We start from the raw sequence: 19,978 nt of genomic DNA, 5'->3' as shown, positions 1-19,978 counted from the left end.
GACTACGTGGTCAGTGTTGACATAGATAACACGACCCACAGTTGACTCACCCGAGGAGCCCGGATCGGAGCATGTCCACCAACTTCCATTCACCACTGGCTAAAGGCTGGTCCTGGAGACATCGATTGCCCGGCACTTCCAGTGTGCCCTTGACAAGCCCCCAGCTGTTCCCTTCATCAGAGGGATGCCACCAGCAAGAAATCGTTAGCAGGAATGATGAGTGTCAAGGTTATATGGAGAGAGCACCAACAAGCACATGAAGTAATTTGCTACCATTTATCTTGGTATTTACATCAGAAAGGGCTCTGTACTTTTGTCTAATCTATAAGCTCATCATGGGACACCACCTCTTCCTCTGTCAATCTGTAAGCATTGTTGCTAGTGTCACCTCCCACATGGGAAATACTCAATAGGTGGGCTTTTGATAAACAACCTGTCATTCATAACCCAGTTCAATCTCACATCTTTCAAGAAACACTCTCATCTCCCCCTTGGGTCCCAGGACATTTTTCACTTCAACTTTGGCTCTTATGTTCTTCCTCTCTTCTTGTGAAGAGCATGGCCTGCCTACTCTTGACTCTGTACTTAGCTTAGCAGTGAAGGTCGGGTCAGTATGTGTGGATGAAATGTAGCAGTCCATCCTCCACGACTAGATGGGCATTGGGAAGCCTCTTGTCGTTGGGTTCATGCAGCTAAGCCATGTTATTCAGGTTCAACTTCAGCAGTGACAAAGTCAATGTCAAACTGTGTGACTTCTCTGTTTATGTCAATTGGTTCTGAACTCAGAGAAAAGAGGTCTTATCTAGTGCCCACCTCAAGTTCCTTCCCATACTATGCAGGAACCTCAAGCTTACAAATCAGCATTGACAGGAACACTTCACAGTCCATGGCATTTAGGGTTATTGTGCATAAAAACGCCTGCCACAGGTGACCTCAGAACAATCCACCAGCAGATGAGGAAACAAACCACCACGGGGAAGAGTCAGCGTGTGCCACAAAGGAGAGAATTGACTTTCGTGGTGTTAAGGATGTCTCAATCCATTTTGTGCTGTTACTGTAGCAGAATGCCACAATCTGGGTACTTGATAATGAACAGAAATTTATTGGCTTTCCGTTCTGGTGACAGGGAAGTCTAATAATAAGGTTCTGACACTTGGCAGGGTCCTTCTTGCTATAAAATCATGTAGCCAAAGAGCTAAAAGGGAGAGCAAGGTGGGAGGGATCAAACACACTCCATTATAATGGCAGCAATCCCACCCCAGAGAATAGGAGTCTCACAGCTTCATAGTGAATGTCCTGCCTCTTAATACTGTTACAATGGAAATTAAAATTTAACATGTTAGGGAAATATTCAGACCATCACAAGAGAGAAGGGAAAAAAAAATCTAAAAAAAACCTAAAAAAACCTACGATGTGTGTGAGCCTTTAATTTGAAGATTCCTCTTTTCCTATAATCCTAATCCATTTCTTCACACAAAAGACAGACTGACATTTTCAAAAACATTTATCAGGTGATCAGGTGTCTCCCACATCCCAGCTCTGCCTAATTTCCTGCAAAGGTTTCCAATCACTTCTTTTTTTTGGTACCATGGATTGAATTCAGGGGCACTGGACCACTGAGCCACATCCCCAGCCCTATTTTGTATTTTATTATAGAGACAGGGTCTCACTGAGTTGTTTAGCACCTCACTTTTGCTGAGGCTGGCTTTGAACTCACGATCCTCCTGTCTTAGACTCCCAAGCCACTGGGATTACAAGCGTGGACCACCACACCTGGCTCCAATCAACTCTTAAAATAAACATCCACTTCCCACAGGGATGGACCCTACCTATATCACCAGGTATAGTGAGGAGCAGCTGCTCACTCCATCCCCTTCCTCAGCCACAGGTAATGTCAGATTCTAGAACCTACCATGTTCCCTCCCACCACAAGACCTGTGCCCATATTGATTTTCCATTCTGCAATACTTCCCTGGACCTGCTTTTGTCAGCAAGTTCCATTGCACTTATTGTCCAGAAGACACCTCAATCCTCCCTCACTACTGCCTCATGGAAGACTTCTTTCACCATCCTGCCAAGGTCAAATCTTTTCCCTACATTTGCCAAAGTTGCTTTTCTACTTTGGGGTTAAGAACTGATCAGTGTTGAAATGATCCAGTATGGTATTAGTTCTGGTAAAACAGAATCTCTATTTTGCATCCTTAGCCCAGCATAGCATAGACTTTCAAGAAATCTCTCCTGAACAAATGAAGGTAGCAGACATGTTTTAACAGTGGCTATGTGTGGGGTCTGTTCACTGCTCCTAGATGCAGCCCTTCCTTGGTTAAAGGGATCCACCTCAGTTGGGAGACTGAACTCCCCAGGGCAGCCTGCAGCGAAAGACTGATGATGATACGAGTGTCCAAAAGACTGGTGCCCCATGGGAACCTCCTCACATCCTCTGGATGATTGCAATAATAAAAAAAAAATGATAGTAACAAGTGTTGGCAAGGATGAGAGGAAACTGGGACCTGGAAGAATAAAACAGGACATTCACTGTGGAAAACAATTTGGCAGCTTCTCAAAAACTTAAATATAGAATCACCCTATGAGTCAGCAATTCCACGGCTATGGATATACCTAAGAGAACTGAGAACAAGTGTCCAAACAGAAACTTGGACACACATATTCACAGAGGCACTATTCACCATATGGAAACAACCTAAGGGTCCCTCAACTGACGGATAGGTAAACCAAACAGAGTACATGTATTCAGTGGAATATTTTATAGTCGTAAAAAGGAATGAGGTTCTGGAACAATGTGGATGATGTTGAAAACATCATTTTAAGTGAAAGAAGCCAAACTCCAAAGGACATGAAATCTCCAGAAGACGTAAATCTACAGAGAGATAAAACAAATGAATGGTTACCAGGGCCTGGGGAGACTGAGGAATGGGATTGACCACTAATAGGAACAGGGTTTCCTTTTGAGGTTCTAGAATTAGATAGTGGTAATGACTGCACAACTTTGTGGTACTGAATTGTACACCTTCCAATGTTAAAACGATACATCTTATGTTATGTATATTTTATCGAAATTTTTAACAAGGGCTAGCACCTCTTAAAGAGGTTTCTTTGCCCCAAAACAAAGACATCTCTACGGTACACCATGCGCTCCAGAGGCCCCCACAGGTCAGGCCAACTTCAGACCTTACCTAAGACTCCAACCCCACTCAGCTCTCTCCTCTTTCACATCCTGTGTTCCTCACCTCCTTTCAGGTTTTACTTAGGACCATTTCCTCAATCAGTCAAGGACTTCTTAATCCTTCTGACAGGTTCTTCTTCTATGGAATGTAACAACAACAACAACAACAAAATAAGTGAATTAGTGAATAAAATGATATGTGTAAATAGCCAAGCACGATGGCACACGCCTGTAATCCCAGCAGCTCGGGAGGCTGAGGCAGGAGGATTGTGAGTTCAAAGGCAGCCTCAGCAATTTAGTGAGGCCCTATGCAACTTAGCAGTCTCTGTCTCTAAATAAACTATTAAAAAGGGCTGGGGATGTGGCTCAGTGGTTAAGCACTCCTGGGTTCAATTCCAGGTAGATTCCTACCCCCCCTAAAAAAAGTAAATAAATTTTGTAAACTCCCCTTCCAAAAAAAAAAGTAAATAAATTTTGTAAACTCCCAGACCCTCACAGCTCGGAGGTAAGATTCAAACCCAGATGGGCTGGATTACTACATCCACTCTGTAAATACTCTGCCTCCCTCCCAAATGAGTTTACCAAGGAAAACACCACTTTGTCAGGCCAGGACCATGGGCCCAGATGATGTTCCCTTAGGGACCATGCCTGTGCCCCTTTTCTTGCCTTCTTTGAATGTCTGCACCTCAGGATAAATGGGAAGCCTATCTCAGTAGTTCTTTCTCTACAATCCAAAGCCCTGCATAATAATACAAAAGGGAAACATGAAAACAGCCCATCCTCCCAGCCCTGCCATGTAACAGAGAAGTTACTGTACGTTGTAACCCAGCTGTCCAAACTGAGATCGTTAGAGTGTCCAAGCATATAGAAAGATTGGATTAACTCACTTGTCTTCGCAGAGGCATTAATATTGTTTCATCGCTGAGCAGCTGAAACCCCTGATAAATCTCCATTTAAAGGCAAATTTGTAAATGCCTAAGTGTACTTAGTCATAATAATAGTGTTGTAATTCTTATTAAACTTGTTCAGAATGGTGGATTATTTATAGCACCATGTTTAATGTTAAACACTTTGGGACATGAATTAAAGATGCTTAGAGTTTGGGGCGAGTTGATAAAAAGAGAAGCAATGAAAATAAGATCGAATTTGGGGGAATTGTGGTAAGAAATGACCTAACCAAAGTAGAAATCTTTTTTTTTTTTTTTTTTTTTTTGGTACCAGAGATTGAACCCAGGGGCGCTTAACCACTGAGCTACATCCCCAGCTCTCTTAATATTTTATTTAGAGATAGGGACTTACTAAATTGCTGAGGCTGGCTTTGAACTTGCTATCCTCCTGCCTCAGCCTCCCAAACCACTGGGATTACAAGCATGTGCCACTATGCCCAGTGAAATCATTTTTAATTCACTTTGTGGATGATGTTCCGACTAACAAAGGAGAAAGAATATGGATGATTTTCCTGTAATTGCAACTAGTAGAAACAACCAGCTGTGTTCCCATCTGTCATTTCTCCACATAGTGAGATTTAAGTGAAAGGTGTCCTTTTTAAATATTGTTTTGTAACAAGCAGCCATAAACTCTCACTGGCAGTTTACAATACTTCACTTCTCACTCATGCCTCTGTGGTTCAATTGGGGGTCAGCTGATACTGTCTGAAGCTAGCTGAACCTTGTTCCAGGTGATCAATCAGTTTCCGGTATGCTCCCCATGTCTGTCACTCTTGGGGGGCCAACATGGTGGTAGCAGAAGTCAAGAGACCAAACCCAAACACATGGCCACTTTTTAAATCTCCACCATGTCCCACCTCCCAATGACTCATCAGTCAAAGTAAATCTCACAATCAAGTCCAAGGTTCAGAAGCTGGGATGTGTGGTCTATCCACCATGAGTACAAGCAAGACTGTAGATACACTAATCTCTTATGGAAGTCTGAGTCCATTTGGCTGCTATCACCAAATAACATAAACTGGATGGAGAAATTTGTTTCTTGTGGTTCTGAGTCCAAGATCAATGTAGATTCAGTGTCTAATCAAGATTTGCTATCTTGTGCAGAGTTAGCCCTGACTTGCTTTGCCCCTACACAGTAGGAAGGACAAAGGATCTCTCTCGGATCTCTTTTATTAGGGCACAAATTCCAATCAGGAGGGCTGTACCCTCATTACCTTATCACCTTTCTAATAATAACTTTTGGGGGGTTGGATTTCAACATATGGATTTTGAGGGGTCACGAACATTCGGTTCACAGCCTGGAGGAATGAGGAAATAAGACCAATAATTAAATCTATCACCGAGGGCCTGAATTCTTCAAATAGTGATATAATTTGTTGTAGTTGTTTTCCTATAGACCCAGAAAATGGAAACAAAACAAAAAAACTATTAGCTGGAGTTTCTGCCTGCCCATTTCTCATAATAGTTTTTCTTTGAGAAACTGACCCCTTTCTATACATAACCCAGATAGAGCTGATCTCCTCTTCCTCAAAAAAAAAAAAAAAAACAAAAACAAAACAAAAAAAAAAAAAAAAAAACCTGAACCCCTAGGACTGGCCAATCAGAGTTATTTATCCTCTTTCCACTGATTGGCTGAGAGAGGAGCATGTGCTCTAAGACCAACCAATAAAAGCCAAGTCTGGGATTTTTGATAACAGCTGTCAGTAAAAAGTCTTTCTGCATGTGCATAACATGTTGGAGTTTGGTAGTTCTGTCTAGCACACACTGTCTCACAAGAGGCCTTTCTTTTGCTGTGCTTAGTCCTACTGCTGGAGGACTTTCTAACCTCTTCACCTACATAAGCATCACTTTCTAAGAGATGTATCAGTTGTCATCTCTAGTCTGGATATTGTCCTATTCTTCCAATCACTGAGTGACTTTATTCCTAAATTTTTACCTTTTGAACTCCGAAAATTAGGAAATCATTTCAGAAGCATCACTATCGTCATAGCAACATCAGTGAAATTAAAATGCTCTACAATTTTAAAATGTCACCTGTTTAAATGGAAGTCAGAGATATTTTAAAAAATACATTCAGAACCAAACAAAAAGGAGAACCCACAAAATTAAATTAAATGCATGAGTTCTAACATTATCTGTGTTTGGAAAACAAATGTTGGATGAAGGGTAATAAGAAATATAAGTAGGTTGATAAAAAAAAAGATTGGGTATTTTTCTGTAATTGACTTTCCTGCTGCTCCAATTAATAATGAATTTATTATAGTTTTTCTGTATGATGTGTTGGAATTTCAAGTCTTCTGTCTTAAAACCCGGGGGCAGATAAACATTTTAGGTGATTAAAAAAAAAAAGAACACATTTAGAAAATGATGTTCTCAGAGGCCTGCGGGAAGGGATTCACATCATTCTTTTCAATTTCATTACAGAAGATAAATAAATGTCTGTCAAATTAACTTTGCTCAGTCTCACAAATGGCAAGAAATGCAACAAAAAAACACAAATAGCAAAGCACAATTTGTTTTCCCTTAGTTGCTTAATGGGAAAGATTTGGTTTTCATGTTGAGTAATGCAGGGTCCCACTAAAACTTTCCATCTCTGGATCTTGCTACATAATACCCATCCCTAAGGCATCTGTATGTGTATAGGGGGAGAGATAAAGAGAAGGAGAGAAGGTGAGGACTCTCCCCACTTGCCTCTAAAGCTTCCTAAGTCTGTGTGCATTTCTGGCATGATCTTCTAAGCACATTATCCAAAAACTACAATTCTAGAACTGTCTGCTTGATCTGCATTCCAGCTACCAAGTTTGATACTTGGATATTGTGGTCCAAGTCAACATAAGTATGATGACCAGTCATGTTATTGTTATATCATTAGTATTGCTATATCATTAACACCCGCTTCCTTCAACGCCTTACAGTTGAGCTGTATTTCTCAGGCTTTGGGATTTAGCTGATCTAGACTAATGAACGACAGGTAGCTCTTGCTCCATAAGTGTCTACATTTGCTCCACTTTCTCCATAAGTGTCTCGTCCTCTCCTCCTGGCTGACCCAGGCGTCCACTTCTCATTGCTCTGGCAGAGGTAAAAGAGAGCAAATGGAAACAGTGAGGCTAATGGTGTACCACATCCCTCTATCTTATGCTGTCACCGGAGTTAGTCATGTGACCAATCCAAGAGCCAAAGCTGGTAAAACATACTCCTCCTCTTGTGTGGGAGAAACTTCCAAGTGGCACAGCAAAGTACATGCAAAGAAGTGTGTAAGTCAGGTTTTCATTGCTGTAACAAAATACCTGAGGAAAAACAATTAAAGGGGGAAGAGGTTTATTTTGCTTAATGTTTCAGAGGTTCTGAAACACACTGTCTCATCCAAGAGAATTCAAGATAGTGCAAGTCCTCATAGCTATCTGATGTTTTATATTTACAATGTATTTTTCAAACTCTTTTACCTTTCAGCCCCAAAGAGTTTCTTGACAGTAGGCTGGGTAGGAATTAGGAATCAACATGTGAGATCCAATCCACATTCACCCTGTGATGCTCTGAAGGAAGTGAGGTCCCAGGGTGCAAAGGTCTTAGTATGGTTTGTCTCCACCAAAATTCATGTTGAGGCTGAACTGCTCAATGTAATAATATTGTGGTGGGACTTTTAAGGGTGGTAATTAGGCTCTCATGCACAACCTTCAGAAGGAATTAATGTCGTTCTCAAAAGAAGGGGTAGTTCCCAGGAAAGCAGGTTATTATGAAAGACCAAGTACAGCCCTTCCCTGGTCTTTTGCTTCCTGTTCAGCTATGTGACACCTCTCTCTCTCTCTCTAATACTCTTCTGCCACATGATGCCATCTGTCATGCTGTGGAAGGATCTTGTCAGATGCTCTTTGGACTTTCCAGCCAGTAGGATCTTGAGCCAAATAAACCTCTTTTTTTTTTTTATACATCACCCAGCATCAGATATTCTGTTATCACAACACAAATAGGTCTGAGATATAAGGGGACAAAATTTACACTCCAGGAGACTAGGAAAATAAGTCGAGGTAAGGGAAGAAAGGTAGAGAGGGTTTTGCATGTTGGCAAGAGGCCTGAAAGCCTTGCACTAAATACATGGTAGTTGAGCTCTAGCTACGCCCCCAACACAAAGCATTTTAGGGACATAAAGTAGTGTAAAGGAAGGATGGGAGAAAGATGTGCTTGTTTTGCATATCAAACCTTAATTAATATTATTTTTGTTTTCTATAAAATATATCATGAAATAATTTTATTTTTTCCAGTAAGGGCAGCAAAAATGTATGCAAAGAAACGTTGACTACTTAGTATAATACAGCTGAAATTGAAAATAGTGAACAAAATATTATAGGTAGAAATGTGTATTTTTTTTTCAAGTTTAGGAAACATAGGTTCAGAAAAGTGAAAGGAAGGGCTCAAGGTTATCTGAGACTGGAACATGAGCCCCCCATCTCTTCTTTCAGGTTGGGGAACTTTCATTCCACCACAAGTGTTGATGGGAATCAAGACAGATTACTTCCGAGGTTGACTATCTATTTTTTCTTCCTATTTGTTTTAAGATTAGAAGTGGCCGAAATGTTGTGTCCCTTCTCCCATCCTTGGGGGATTTTGTATGTGCTTTTACTATGTTATTTATAACATTTTAAAATTACAGTTCCCTTTTCTTCTTTGCCCCCTAAGAAGAGTAGGCAGAATTCAACTGATATTGACTTTCACTAAGACAAATTCTAGATTTATTGACCTGAGAAATAAATATTAATAGAGGTTAAATTGGGGTCAATTTTTACTCCAAGAGATGATAAATCTTGATATATTTCCCATGGTTGGCTGGTCAATATGTTCCCTGTGCCGTCCATGGGCTCCTGCCAAAAAGGATCACCAGCAAGATGGACCCCAGAGGAGCAACGCCTTTCGCATCTGCCCTCTGTGTCCTGAGTACTCACAACCCACAAATCTCCTTGAACCCAGCTTGTCGTGATAAAAGTCTCCCCAAAGCTCCAGCCAAATAATGTGTCGAAAAATAAGGAGCTTCTTTCATATTTCAGCAACCATTTTTAGGCCCTACTTTTTACACACACAAGTGCATGCTCACCCAGACCTATGCCTCCTCCTCTCCATACCATCCACCTCGGGAAGGGAAGGAATAGAATGTTTGGGGGTGACCCTAGGACTTCACTTAAGGAAAGACTTTTGGTTTGCTCAGCCACTGAGACTCTGCTGACAACATTCTCTCCCTCCCTCTCTCCACCTATTTCTGTTTTGCTATTAAAAGCAGGGTGATGGCTAATTCATTCAACAAATATTGACTTCCTGGTACTTCCTCCTGCCTCACAGTTTACATATGCCAAACACTCTTTTAAAAGCTTTTTAATATATTAACTCCTTTATTGCTCTCCATCACCCCCATGAGGTAGGCACCCTTGCTGTGCCACATTATGTCCATGAGATGAAGAAAACCGAGAAACCCAAGTTAAGAAACTTGTTCACGATCACACAGCGAAGATCTGAACCCTGGTTGTCAGACTTCCATGTCTGCACTGACCCCAACCACTTTCAGGGCACATCTCATGATGCTTGGTTCTGAGAGTACAGCGGAGTGGGGCGTTCAGTCTGTGTGCTTCTATTCACACATGAAATTTTATGCATTAAGATGAGAAGCATTTTCGAAGCTCATATTGTATGCACCTATGGTGTGGCTGGGGGTCATAGGTCACTGGAGGTGTGTCTTTGGCATTTATTTTTGTCCCTGGTGAATGGAACTCTTTTTCTGCTTCCCGTCTGTCACATTCCAAGTTGCTTTCTTCTACCACGTCTTTCCCCCTTGAGGTTCTGCCTCACCTTGGGCCCAGACCTATGAAGTCAGCCAATCATAGATTGAACCCTGAGCCCAAATTAGCTTTTTCTCTTCTCTGTTGTTCCTCTCAGGTCTTTTGGTCACAGGGATGGAAAAACGGACTAAAACAGACTTACATAGTCTACTTTATCATGAAATAATATTTGTCTCCTTTACCATGAAAAGTATTGTGAGATTATATTTACGATAATGACGGACTCCAACAATGTATCCCTCATGGAAAGGGGATGATGTTCTACTAACCAGAACTTCCATTATGTTGGGCTAATGTTCTGCAGATTAAAATCAGAGTCAATTCAAATAGGAGGTTGAAAGTTCTTTTTCCAACTCTAACAATTGGAGCCTTTGAAGTTAAGTACAGTTATACAAAGGGTCTATGTGTAACCATGCATGGGAAATGTGTGTATATTCTCACACTAATAAGTGGAGGTTTATCTCAAGGCCAGTTGTCATCCAAATAGGAACATAGTATGTATGTATATCCTGAGGAGGGTTCTCATCACCAGTTTGTGCATTGGAAAGGCAAGGCATAAAAAATTAGATGCCATATAAAATAAAAACAAAACACTTTTATTTCTTGCTCTCTGAGTCATTAAAGGAAGCTCACATTATGATTCAAGGTAGTTTTAGTGAGTTCTATGAACCTATTTTTTTTTAATTATTTGTTGCTGGGTGCACATAACCAGCACATACCAGTGATCCCAGTGGCTCTGGAGGCTGAAACAGGATGATTGCAAGTTCAAAGAAAGAGTCAGCAATTCAGTGAGGTTCTAAGCAACTTAGCAAGACCGGGTCTCAAAACAAAAAAATAAAAATAAAAATGGACTGAGGATATGGCTTAGTGATTGAACATCCCTAAGTTCAATTCCTGGTACACAAAAAAAATGCTTCATATATATAAGAATTCTCAATTTACTAAAATATTAATTGATAACAATTTACGGGCCAGCTACCATATGCTTAGAATTGTGCTGAACAGAGTGAAAGATGTAGGAAAATTATATTTAAGAATTATGTTAACATTTTTAGAACAATGGGAGAAGAAACTAGTGAATCTGGTGATGCAGACCCCAGGTGGGACAGAAGTTCAATGAAGAGAAAAGTTCAGTGTTGGGATTCAATCAGAGAAGGTAGAACTTAACCTGGTTTTAAATCTGAGGTAGAATTGGGACAAAATATTGGAAAAAACAACACAAAAGAAGACCTCCATATTTGGTAGCTTAAAGAAGACATATTTATTCTCTCACATGAAAGTCCACAGGAGAGTTGATCATCTCATATTATGAGTCGCTCTGCTCCACACAGTCACTCAGGGGCCCAGGTTCCTGCACTTTTGCTCCACCATATCCTAGGGCAAAGCTTCTCCACGAGTGGTCCCTGGGGACTTGCTAGAAATGAGTCTAGGTAGCAAGCCAACTCGTTCTAGGGCTGAGATTCCAGAACACATGCTTTTTAAGATAAAGGGTTAAAAAAGAAATACACTGATATTTCTTAAGTGGTTGTATGATTCAGCACAAGAGGAATGGCTTTGGAAACAGTTTTAAATTCAAACTTTCCCATAGTACCATCCTTAATGCTATTAATAAAATTTTCTTTCTTGTCATATTCGTATCTTCACTTAGTATGTTGATTTTTTTTTATTTATTAAAGTCAGGAATACAAGGGAAAACACATAATAAGAGCTTAATGAAACATACTTATAGTCAGGTGCCTTACATAATTATTTCCATAAATATTTGCAATGATATTGTAATGGTGCTATGATCATGTCTATTTTACAAATTATAAAACCAAACCTCAAAGTGTATCTTGTCCAACATCACAGTATGAGAAGCAGGAATACAACCAGATTTATCATACTGCAAGCTGTTTGTCTTCACCATCTTATTTCTATGTCTTTCTTGTGTTTTGGAGTCAAAACCCACAACTGAGTCACACAAGCTCCTTCTTCCTTTGGCCATCATTATAGTTTGGATGTGAGGAGGTAGGTGTGGCTTTGGGGTATATTTATGTCTGGCAAGTGGAGTCTCTGTCTCTGCCTTCTGATCACCATGTGAGCTGCTTCCTTCTGCCACACTCTTCTGCCATGATGTTCTGCCTTACCTTGAGCCCAACAGGAATGGTGCTGGTCTTCTGTGGACTAAGTCCTATGAGCCCCTAAATAAACCTTTCCTCCTTTACAGTTGTTCTGAGAAGGTTCTTTTAGTCACAGCAGTGAAAAAGCTAAATAAAAGAGCTATCGACTCAGCAAAGCAATGCAATGGTTCCTTAGGGAGATTTTCAAGGGATTCGTGGATTTAGTCGCAGTCTCCCAACTAAACTTCACTTTCAGCAGAAGTTCCTGATGCTGTCACCATCCTCTAGTCGCCAACATGAGCTAACCATTGAAGCCACAGAATTTCTCAATAGAGACCTCTCACCTCCAAATCCCATGAGCTTATCAAACTTCATTGGTCTTTGACCTCCCAAATATAACATCAGAGGAAACTCTCAAGTCTCTGGAAATTTATCAAGTTCAGAATGATACCTAGTGCTAAGCCAAAGGAAGCCAACTTACATTCCAGTAGCTTTACCCAAAGTTCTAAATCATCTCATGGTGAAGTGGGACCCTATTACAAGCATCAGCTTTGCCTTCAGAATGGCCCGAAAGACGTGCACACGTGTCCTTATGGTGGAACAACTCCTGGAAGTCTCCCTATTAACCTGTGCAATTTTCATTTCCAGGCCAGAGCTTCTTAGTGCACTGGATAATACTTCCTAGTCACAGCTTAATAAGGGATGCTGTTTCTCTTTTATAAAATAGTAGCAAAATCATACCATAAAAGTTCCCTCCATCAAATCCCAGCTCATACCTTCGCCCAATTATAACCATCAGCAGTTTGTAGGGGAAAACTGCCAATCATCTAAGCCTATGTGAAGATGGCTGGGACAGAGGGAGAATTCACTGGGTAATACCCAACTATTTTACAGAATCCTTCTCTAATCTTCTATTTCAAAGCCTATCAAATCACACCCATAAATATCTAGGGGGTTCTCAGGTAAGAAATTGAGTCATGCTCACTGATACATGGAGAGGTACACACCAGCTAATTGGTTCTGTGAGAATGTTAAACATTTCTTCATTATTTTATGTTATTCGTTGAGTATCTGCGTACAACCGACAAGCAGGTACCATGCATGCTAGGCACTAGAGATATGAGAGAAAACAAAAGAGACCTTCACCAGGGGAGTATGCCGTATTAGTCAAATGGCCCTACAAACAGAACTCTCCCAACGACAGGTGCTGTTGCAGAGAGTTTTGTTTTGTGTTGCCAAAACAGCAAAATCATAAAGGAATACGGCTCAGTCAGGCAAGTCAGGGAAGGATGTTTTGAGGAAATGACCTTGGAGCCGAAATCGGAAAGGAAAGGAAGAACATTCTAAGCAGAAAGTATATCACTGAAAGCTTATTTTTTTTCTAATATTCAAAAATTTGGAAATAAGGCAAAGGATGGCTGTTTGGCTTTCAAATTCACAATGGATTGTTGTCAAAAGGCCCCAGCAGAGAATTGTTTTAATTTTCCAGGGCAAAGCCAGCAAACGTTTTTAATAAAGGCCCAGATAATAAATATTCTAAGCTTTGTTTTTAAATTGGGCCATTTATATTTTAAGTTTTGTTTTAAAATTGGTTCATGGATAGTGTCATGTATTCTTTTTGTTTGTTTGGAGGCATGGTTTCTACAACCCTTTAAAAATGAAAAACAAAAACAAAAGAACTTCATTCTCAAACTATACAAAAGCAGGCCACAGTTTACTTGTTGTAGGGTTTGCCAACCTCTGTTCTAGGTGACCCTACCTTTGTTTGCCATATTCTTTATTATTGATTAGGGCTCAGGCTCTGGAAAGTTACAGTTAACTTGGGGATTTTTTTTTTTTTTTTGGGTCTGGGCCAGATGCAAATGATTTCTGCTGGTAGGAAAAAGAATTCAAGGTTAATTTCATTGTGCTGTGTCCGTTAACCACTTTTGTATCTAAACTAGCAATCTTATTCCAACTTTCTTTTTCCAAGGCTGATAAATGCTTAATTCCCAAACTCCGTATCTTGTTGGTTCTCTCAGTAATGAATTAAGTAAATCTTTATTTAACTTTGTATAAGAACCTTGTTCATAACTTTTTAAAAAGTATGCCTGTCGGGCTCCATAGTAATTGGGAGTTTGTCCTACACGGGGCATTGAAAAAGACCCAGTATGGCTGGTGCCGAGAGGGCATGTGATGTGGAGCTGGGGATGGGTGGGTAAGTCAGGCCTCCTTGGCATGTTGAGAAGGGTTATATTGAAAATGAGAGCATTAGAAGTCATGAAATAATTATGTGAGCATATGTGAACATTCAGGTGGGGAGGAGAGGTTGGCAGTCCACAGGATCTTTTTACCCCCAAACAGAGAACAGACAGGTGGCATTCAGGATGGAGGGGGTCCAACTATTAGAAGCCATTCGCTGTAGCCAAGGCAGGACATCATAGTAACTTGATAAGTTTATGAGAGTGGAGGAAAGGATCAGATCAGAGTCACACTTAAGGTTTTATATGGAGGGCTCACAGGGAGAGGGGCTGTCGAAGATATCTGGTCATACTTTACAAGCTTAATATGTTTTAATTAATCCCAATGCATTTTGATTAATTTAGTATTAAAATGACTCTGGCTGAGACTCAAAAACACTTGGAGTAGTTGTAGCCTGCTCATTTCTTCTCTCTTAATGTATGCATGTCAAAATATGGAAGATCTGTTGGGAGACTTCTTGGTGAGTGTAAGGGGAGGATTTGTATCAATTCAACATTTATTGGCATTGGTTTGAGACTGCCAAAGAGTTTCATTTTCAGCAGTGACTATCATTCCTAAGGCACTGAAAGTCAAAATGCTCGCGTTTAGCCCCACAGTGTATGGATATGCAAGTCTTTGCAACATAAATTACACTCTAGGACCTTCTTGTTTAAAGCTGCCTTGCTGCTCAGCCTTTTAGGAGTGAAAGACTTTTTCTTTAGATGTGTTGGCATCCCCACTGACTTACAATCTCATTCAGCTGCTCAGGAACCTTCTCTGTCTTTTCCAGGGGACTTTGAGTCTCTGTTCTGGTTGTGGAAAGCATGCTTCCTTTCTTCATGTTGAGATCCACGTGGCCACCTCACTGTGGTCCCCAAGGACGGTAGAGTTTGTTTCAAGCACTGCTAAAACTGATGTTACTATTGGAGCACACTGAACTCTCCAGGCAAAATATCTTTAGCAAATTATGGAATGCTTCGAGTAGATAAAGCATATTTTAATGAATGGAGAGGTTAGTATTTCATAAACCCAAGAAAAGTGTCAACTGACTTCGACGACCAACAGTTTAAAATCAATTTGGAGGCATTTGGAAGGCATTTTAAAGAGCAACTAGACATCAATAAAATTTAATTAATTGGTTCTATGGATGCACATGTAAATTGGGTGTTAATTATGCTAGCAATGCTCTTCCATTAAAAATTAAGCTCATGATTAGTAACGGAGAAAAACAAGCCGTCATTCTAGAAACAAGTCTCATTCCCTTGCATTTGAACTCAACCTTTCAGTAATTAAATCATAACTCTGCATTTACTCGGATGAATCTAAGCCCTGATGGATGGATGGCGAGTTAGCCAAGTGATTTTCGTCAGGCTGTTCCATAAAAAGCAATTGATAACTGTGGGGATAAGTTATGTACGGTTGGGCTGACCTTTAATATAGAATGATTGGATTATTGAAACTTCTTTCTTATCTAATGGACACCCAATAAAAGAATGATCAACCACTGTAAGGGAAAGAGTGAAGATTAGTGACCATTCCAGAGCTGACCAGGACATTTGAAGATGGAAGGTTTCGAACGTGAGGTTACAAGCTGAAGAATCGGTGTCCTTTTAGCAAGCCCACCCCTGTCTTCCATCCTCACTCTCCATACCAAAATGAAGTTCTTGGGTTTGGAGATTAAAATGCAGTGAGATTTTTTAAAAGGTATTCGGTAGCTAGGTTATCATCCTTTTGGATCTCCCACTATATTGTTGGACTCTTTGGGCATTGAAGATCTAATCTGGACCCAGAGCTAGAATCAACTCCCAATGGATTTTCTTAATTGACAAAGAGAGTTAGAGCTATGCTTCAGAATTAGAAATAGAATAAAATACTTGAAACACTTTACTCACACCACTTGGTTTTCCTTTTCCCAGTAGGCTTTTCCAAGGGAAATTGAGTCCATATGCTTCTGATCCATCTTCTCAAAAACCATCAAGATGCTGTTTTATTAGAGCTATTTGATGGGGCATTTTATCTATTTCAATGAGCCCTTTGATGTCCCTTTTCTTAGTCACGGAAAATTGGGTTTGCAGAAAAGCCAAAGATAAACCTTCTCCCTCCCCACACCCAACAAGAGTGGAAAAAAAAAAAACTAAAGGAAATGCTTGTAAGCCACAGAAAAGTTAGGGAGACTGCTCAGGGCTTTTCTTCCCTGACTAAATTACAGTGTCTTGGTAAGAAAAGAAGACATCAGAGGAGCTTCAGCAATGAGGTTCTGCTTTAGGTTGTCTTTTGAGAATGTCTTTATTTTCATTCAAGACTGGTCTCTTCCATCTATTTCTTCTTTCCAAAATGTTTTCATGAGGGGAGGGGGTCAGGTGGTAGGATGGAGTGTCACATGCACAGAAAAATGGTTAAAGAAGAAGATATTTGTGACAAAAAAGGTGATTTTTGAACTTCTGTTTCTCTCTTACTTCTATTGGCCTTTCGGGTGATCCAAGGGAATCTTTTGTCTTGGATTTTGTGCCAGGCAGAGACCCTGCTGTTGAAGCCAGTTTGCATTAAAATCTTGACCATCCATTATATAATGTGTAGAAACTTATGAGTGCTCCTCCAGAAACAGACGTATGAGTATACAGCATGCTGCTGCAAAATGGCACCTTCTAGTCAAGGCCAAGTCATCACATTTGGAAAATTTGTTTCACATTTTTTTTTATTGGTGCATTATAGTTGTACATAATGGTGTCATTGTTGTTACATATTTGTACATATACAAAATATAACAATAGAATTTGGCTGATATCCCTCTATCACTTTCCCTTCCCTCTTCTTCTCTCCTTCTATTTGTCCCCTTTGATTTTCATGAGAGTCCCCCCACATATTTTTTATTTCCTGTCTTTAGTTTTCTCATATGAGAGAAAACATGTGACCCTTGACCTTCTGAGTTTACCTTATTTCACTGGGGATAATGATCTTGAGTTCCATCCATTTTCCTGAAAATGATATAATTTTTTTTCCCTTATAGCTGAATAAAACTCCATTGTGTGTATACACCACATATTCTTTTCCCATGGATGGACACCTAGGCTGATTCCATAGTTTAGCTATTGTGAATTGTATGTATGTGCTCATACATAGCCTGCGACTGAGTCCTGGTCAATACAATGTGGGCAGAAGTACACAGGCCACTTCTACACATGGCCCATGAAACTACCTACTGCAAACTTTCATTCTCATTTACCTCACAATTAATGAAGAAGACTGCCAGGATAGAGGGGAGGGGAACCCAGAGAGGGAAAGGGCCTGGGTCCCCAGATGACCACATGGAACACAGCCCTACTTCCATCACTACCCTGATGGGACCGTAATATTAGCAAGACACATAGACTTTTGTTTTAAGCCACAAGTATTGGAAGGTAGAGTGGTATATAGCAGTTAGTTAATCTGTCCTATATAATATATAACTATTGCCCAAATCTTCAGCTTAAAGTAGATAATTCCATTTTTCTAACCACAGTTAGCCTGACGTACTATAGAGACAATAAAGATGTTTACTGGTGATGATTTGAGGGCCTTTGGGAAACTCGTGTCTCCTGTCTCCTACATCTTTCTAACTTGACTGACAAGCTGGTAAGACCCCATAATTAAAGTTATCACTTTGGTATTAATACACTTCAAAGAACCAGTATGTTAAAGGGCTCCATTCTCTGTTTCCCAGGAGGGTGAGTTATATAAATTTTTTAATAATACTTTATGACTAAGGAAGAGCATTTGGGGAGGGGGGCTGTCATCAAGCATTCAGTCTAAGTTCACATATCAGCTTATATTCCTAATGAAGAGAAAGTTATGCTTGGAAATTTAGAGTTATCAGAAGGGCCCATTTGGAAAAGAGGAGTTTAAAACACCCTGCATGAGATTCTCCAGGTGTGTAATCCCATTTAATTCTCACAACATTCTTATAAGATGGGGACAAATGATCACAACTTTCACAGTTGGAGAAAATGAGGGTACAGGTTGGAGAAGCCATTTAAGAAATTTTCCTACCTCCTGCCCACTCCAGGATTTTATTTTTATTTTATTTTATTTATTTCTTACATACATGACAATAGTGGAATGTATCACATTCATAATTATCCATTCACAGCACAACTTTTCGTAACTCTGTATATAAAGTATGTTCATGCCAAATTATGCCATTATACATGAGCTCTCTCTCTCTTTTTTTATTTATTTATTTTTTACTCCAGGATTTTAAACTGTGGGCTTTTTGGTTTGAGGCTCTGCCTTTACCTTATGAAATACTGAGTAATGACCTTCTGCAGTCTAGGAAAAGCAGTTGGAGAAAGGACATGGAACTATTAGGGAAAGAAAGGTATCTGGGTAGGAGGAAGTTAAAGAGTCTGTGTGGCTGAGAGAGAAATTCCTCAGGCTGCAGGATCAGATCTGGAAAGGAATGTTCCAGACCTTCACAGGGTATCTGATATTTTATGGGTTTCTGAGCATCTCCGTGGCCCATCAGAGAATCTTTCCCCCTTCCTTAAAGCAGCTGCCCATGCCAAGGAGGGTGACGACGGGTCTCCCTTTTCCACCTGTTGTACAGAGCCAGCAATTCCTTGTTAGCTTGACGTGCCTGCCCACAAGCGCTGCCTCCCCCGTGGCCCCCAGTTCGTGGAGGGTAGACTGAGAGCCCAGGATGTCAATTTTACTTGAACTGCTCAATCACCACTGACATTTCGTTAACCACCCTATGAACTTCTCCAGCCTGAAGTCACAGCAACGTGTGCCCTTGAAAACTGAACAGAAAACAACCGTATTGATTTTCTACTATCCACAAGAAAAAGACAATTTCTCTGTGCCGAGAATGTTCGTAATGCCTTTCACACCACTTGTTCTCAGCAGTCCACCTCCTCCTGTGACGGAGTTGGGCCTCTTTAACCTCCTATTGCTATGGGCTCTGCTAGAATTAACCCTCATGTGCCAGCTTCCTCTTATGCCTTCCCACTTTCCTGATGCATATAAATGTAAACGGTGCAGCTGAACCAGCCTGATCACTTAAAATTACGATGAAACTCAGTCCTGGGGTGAATGGGTTGGGAGGGATGGGCTATAAGAATCTCTTTTGGTAAAAATACCTTCTAAAATATCATTCCAGGGGGTTGGGTTGTATCTCAGTGGTAGAGCACTTGCCTACACAGGCATGAAATCTTGAGTTCAATTTTCAGCACTGAAAAAAAAAAATAATCATACCTTTTGGCTTTATGAAAAGCACTATGGGCCGGGGTTGTAGCTCAGTGGTAGAGCACTTGCCTAGCATGTGTGAGGCACTGGGTTCGAACCCCAGCACCACATAAAAATAAACAAATAAAATAAAGGTATTGTGTCCATCTACAACTAAAAAAAATATATTTTAAAAAAAAGCACTATTCACATCCATTTGGGGTTTTGGAGCTACATAAGCGTATGTACACACTGACCAAATTGAAGCATCAGATCATTATTCAGAAAATTTTACCATGTATACGATCATTTTAAGTCAGTGCCCAAGATCTTATTTCAGAGTTATTCCAAGTTATCAGACCTTTATTTTCAGTTTCAACCTGGTTTGCGTCTCAGGCATTTCTGAGTATTTCCATCATCGACATTGCCAATGTAACAAAAAGGAAACCTAAGAAACTGAAAGAAAGAGACACAAGAACCTTGAAATAGCAAGCCTGACCCTCT

The sequence above is a fragment of the Spermophilus citellus genome, assembly GCF_964194105.1.
Source record: "Spermophilus citellus genome assembly, chromosome: 18".
NCBI lineage: Eukaryota > Metazoa > Chordata > Mammalia > Rodentia > Sciuridae > Spermophilus > Spermophilus citellus.
The sequence above is the reverse complement of the archived record's forward strand: the minus strand, read 5'-3'. Positions refer to the sequence as shown.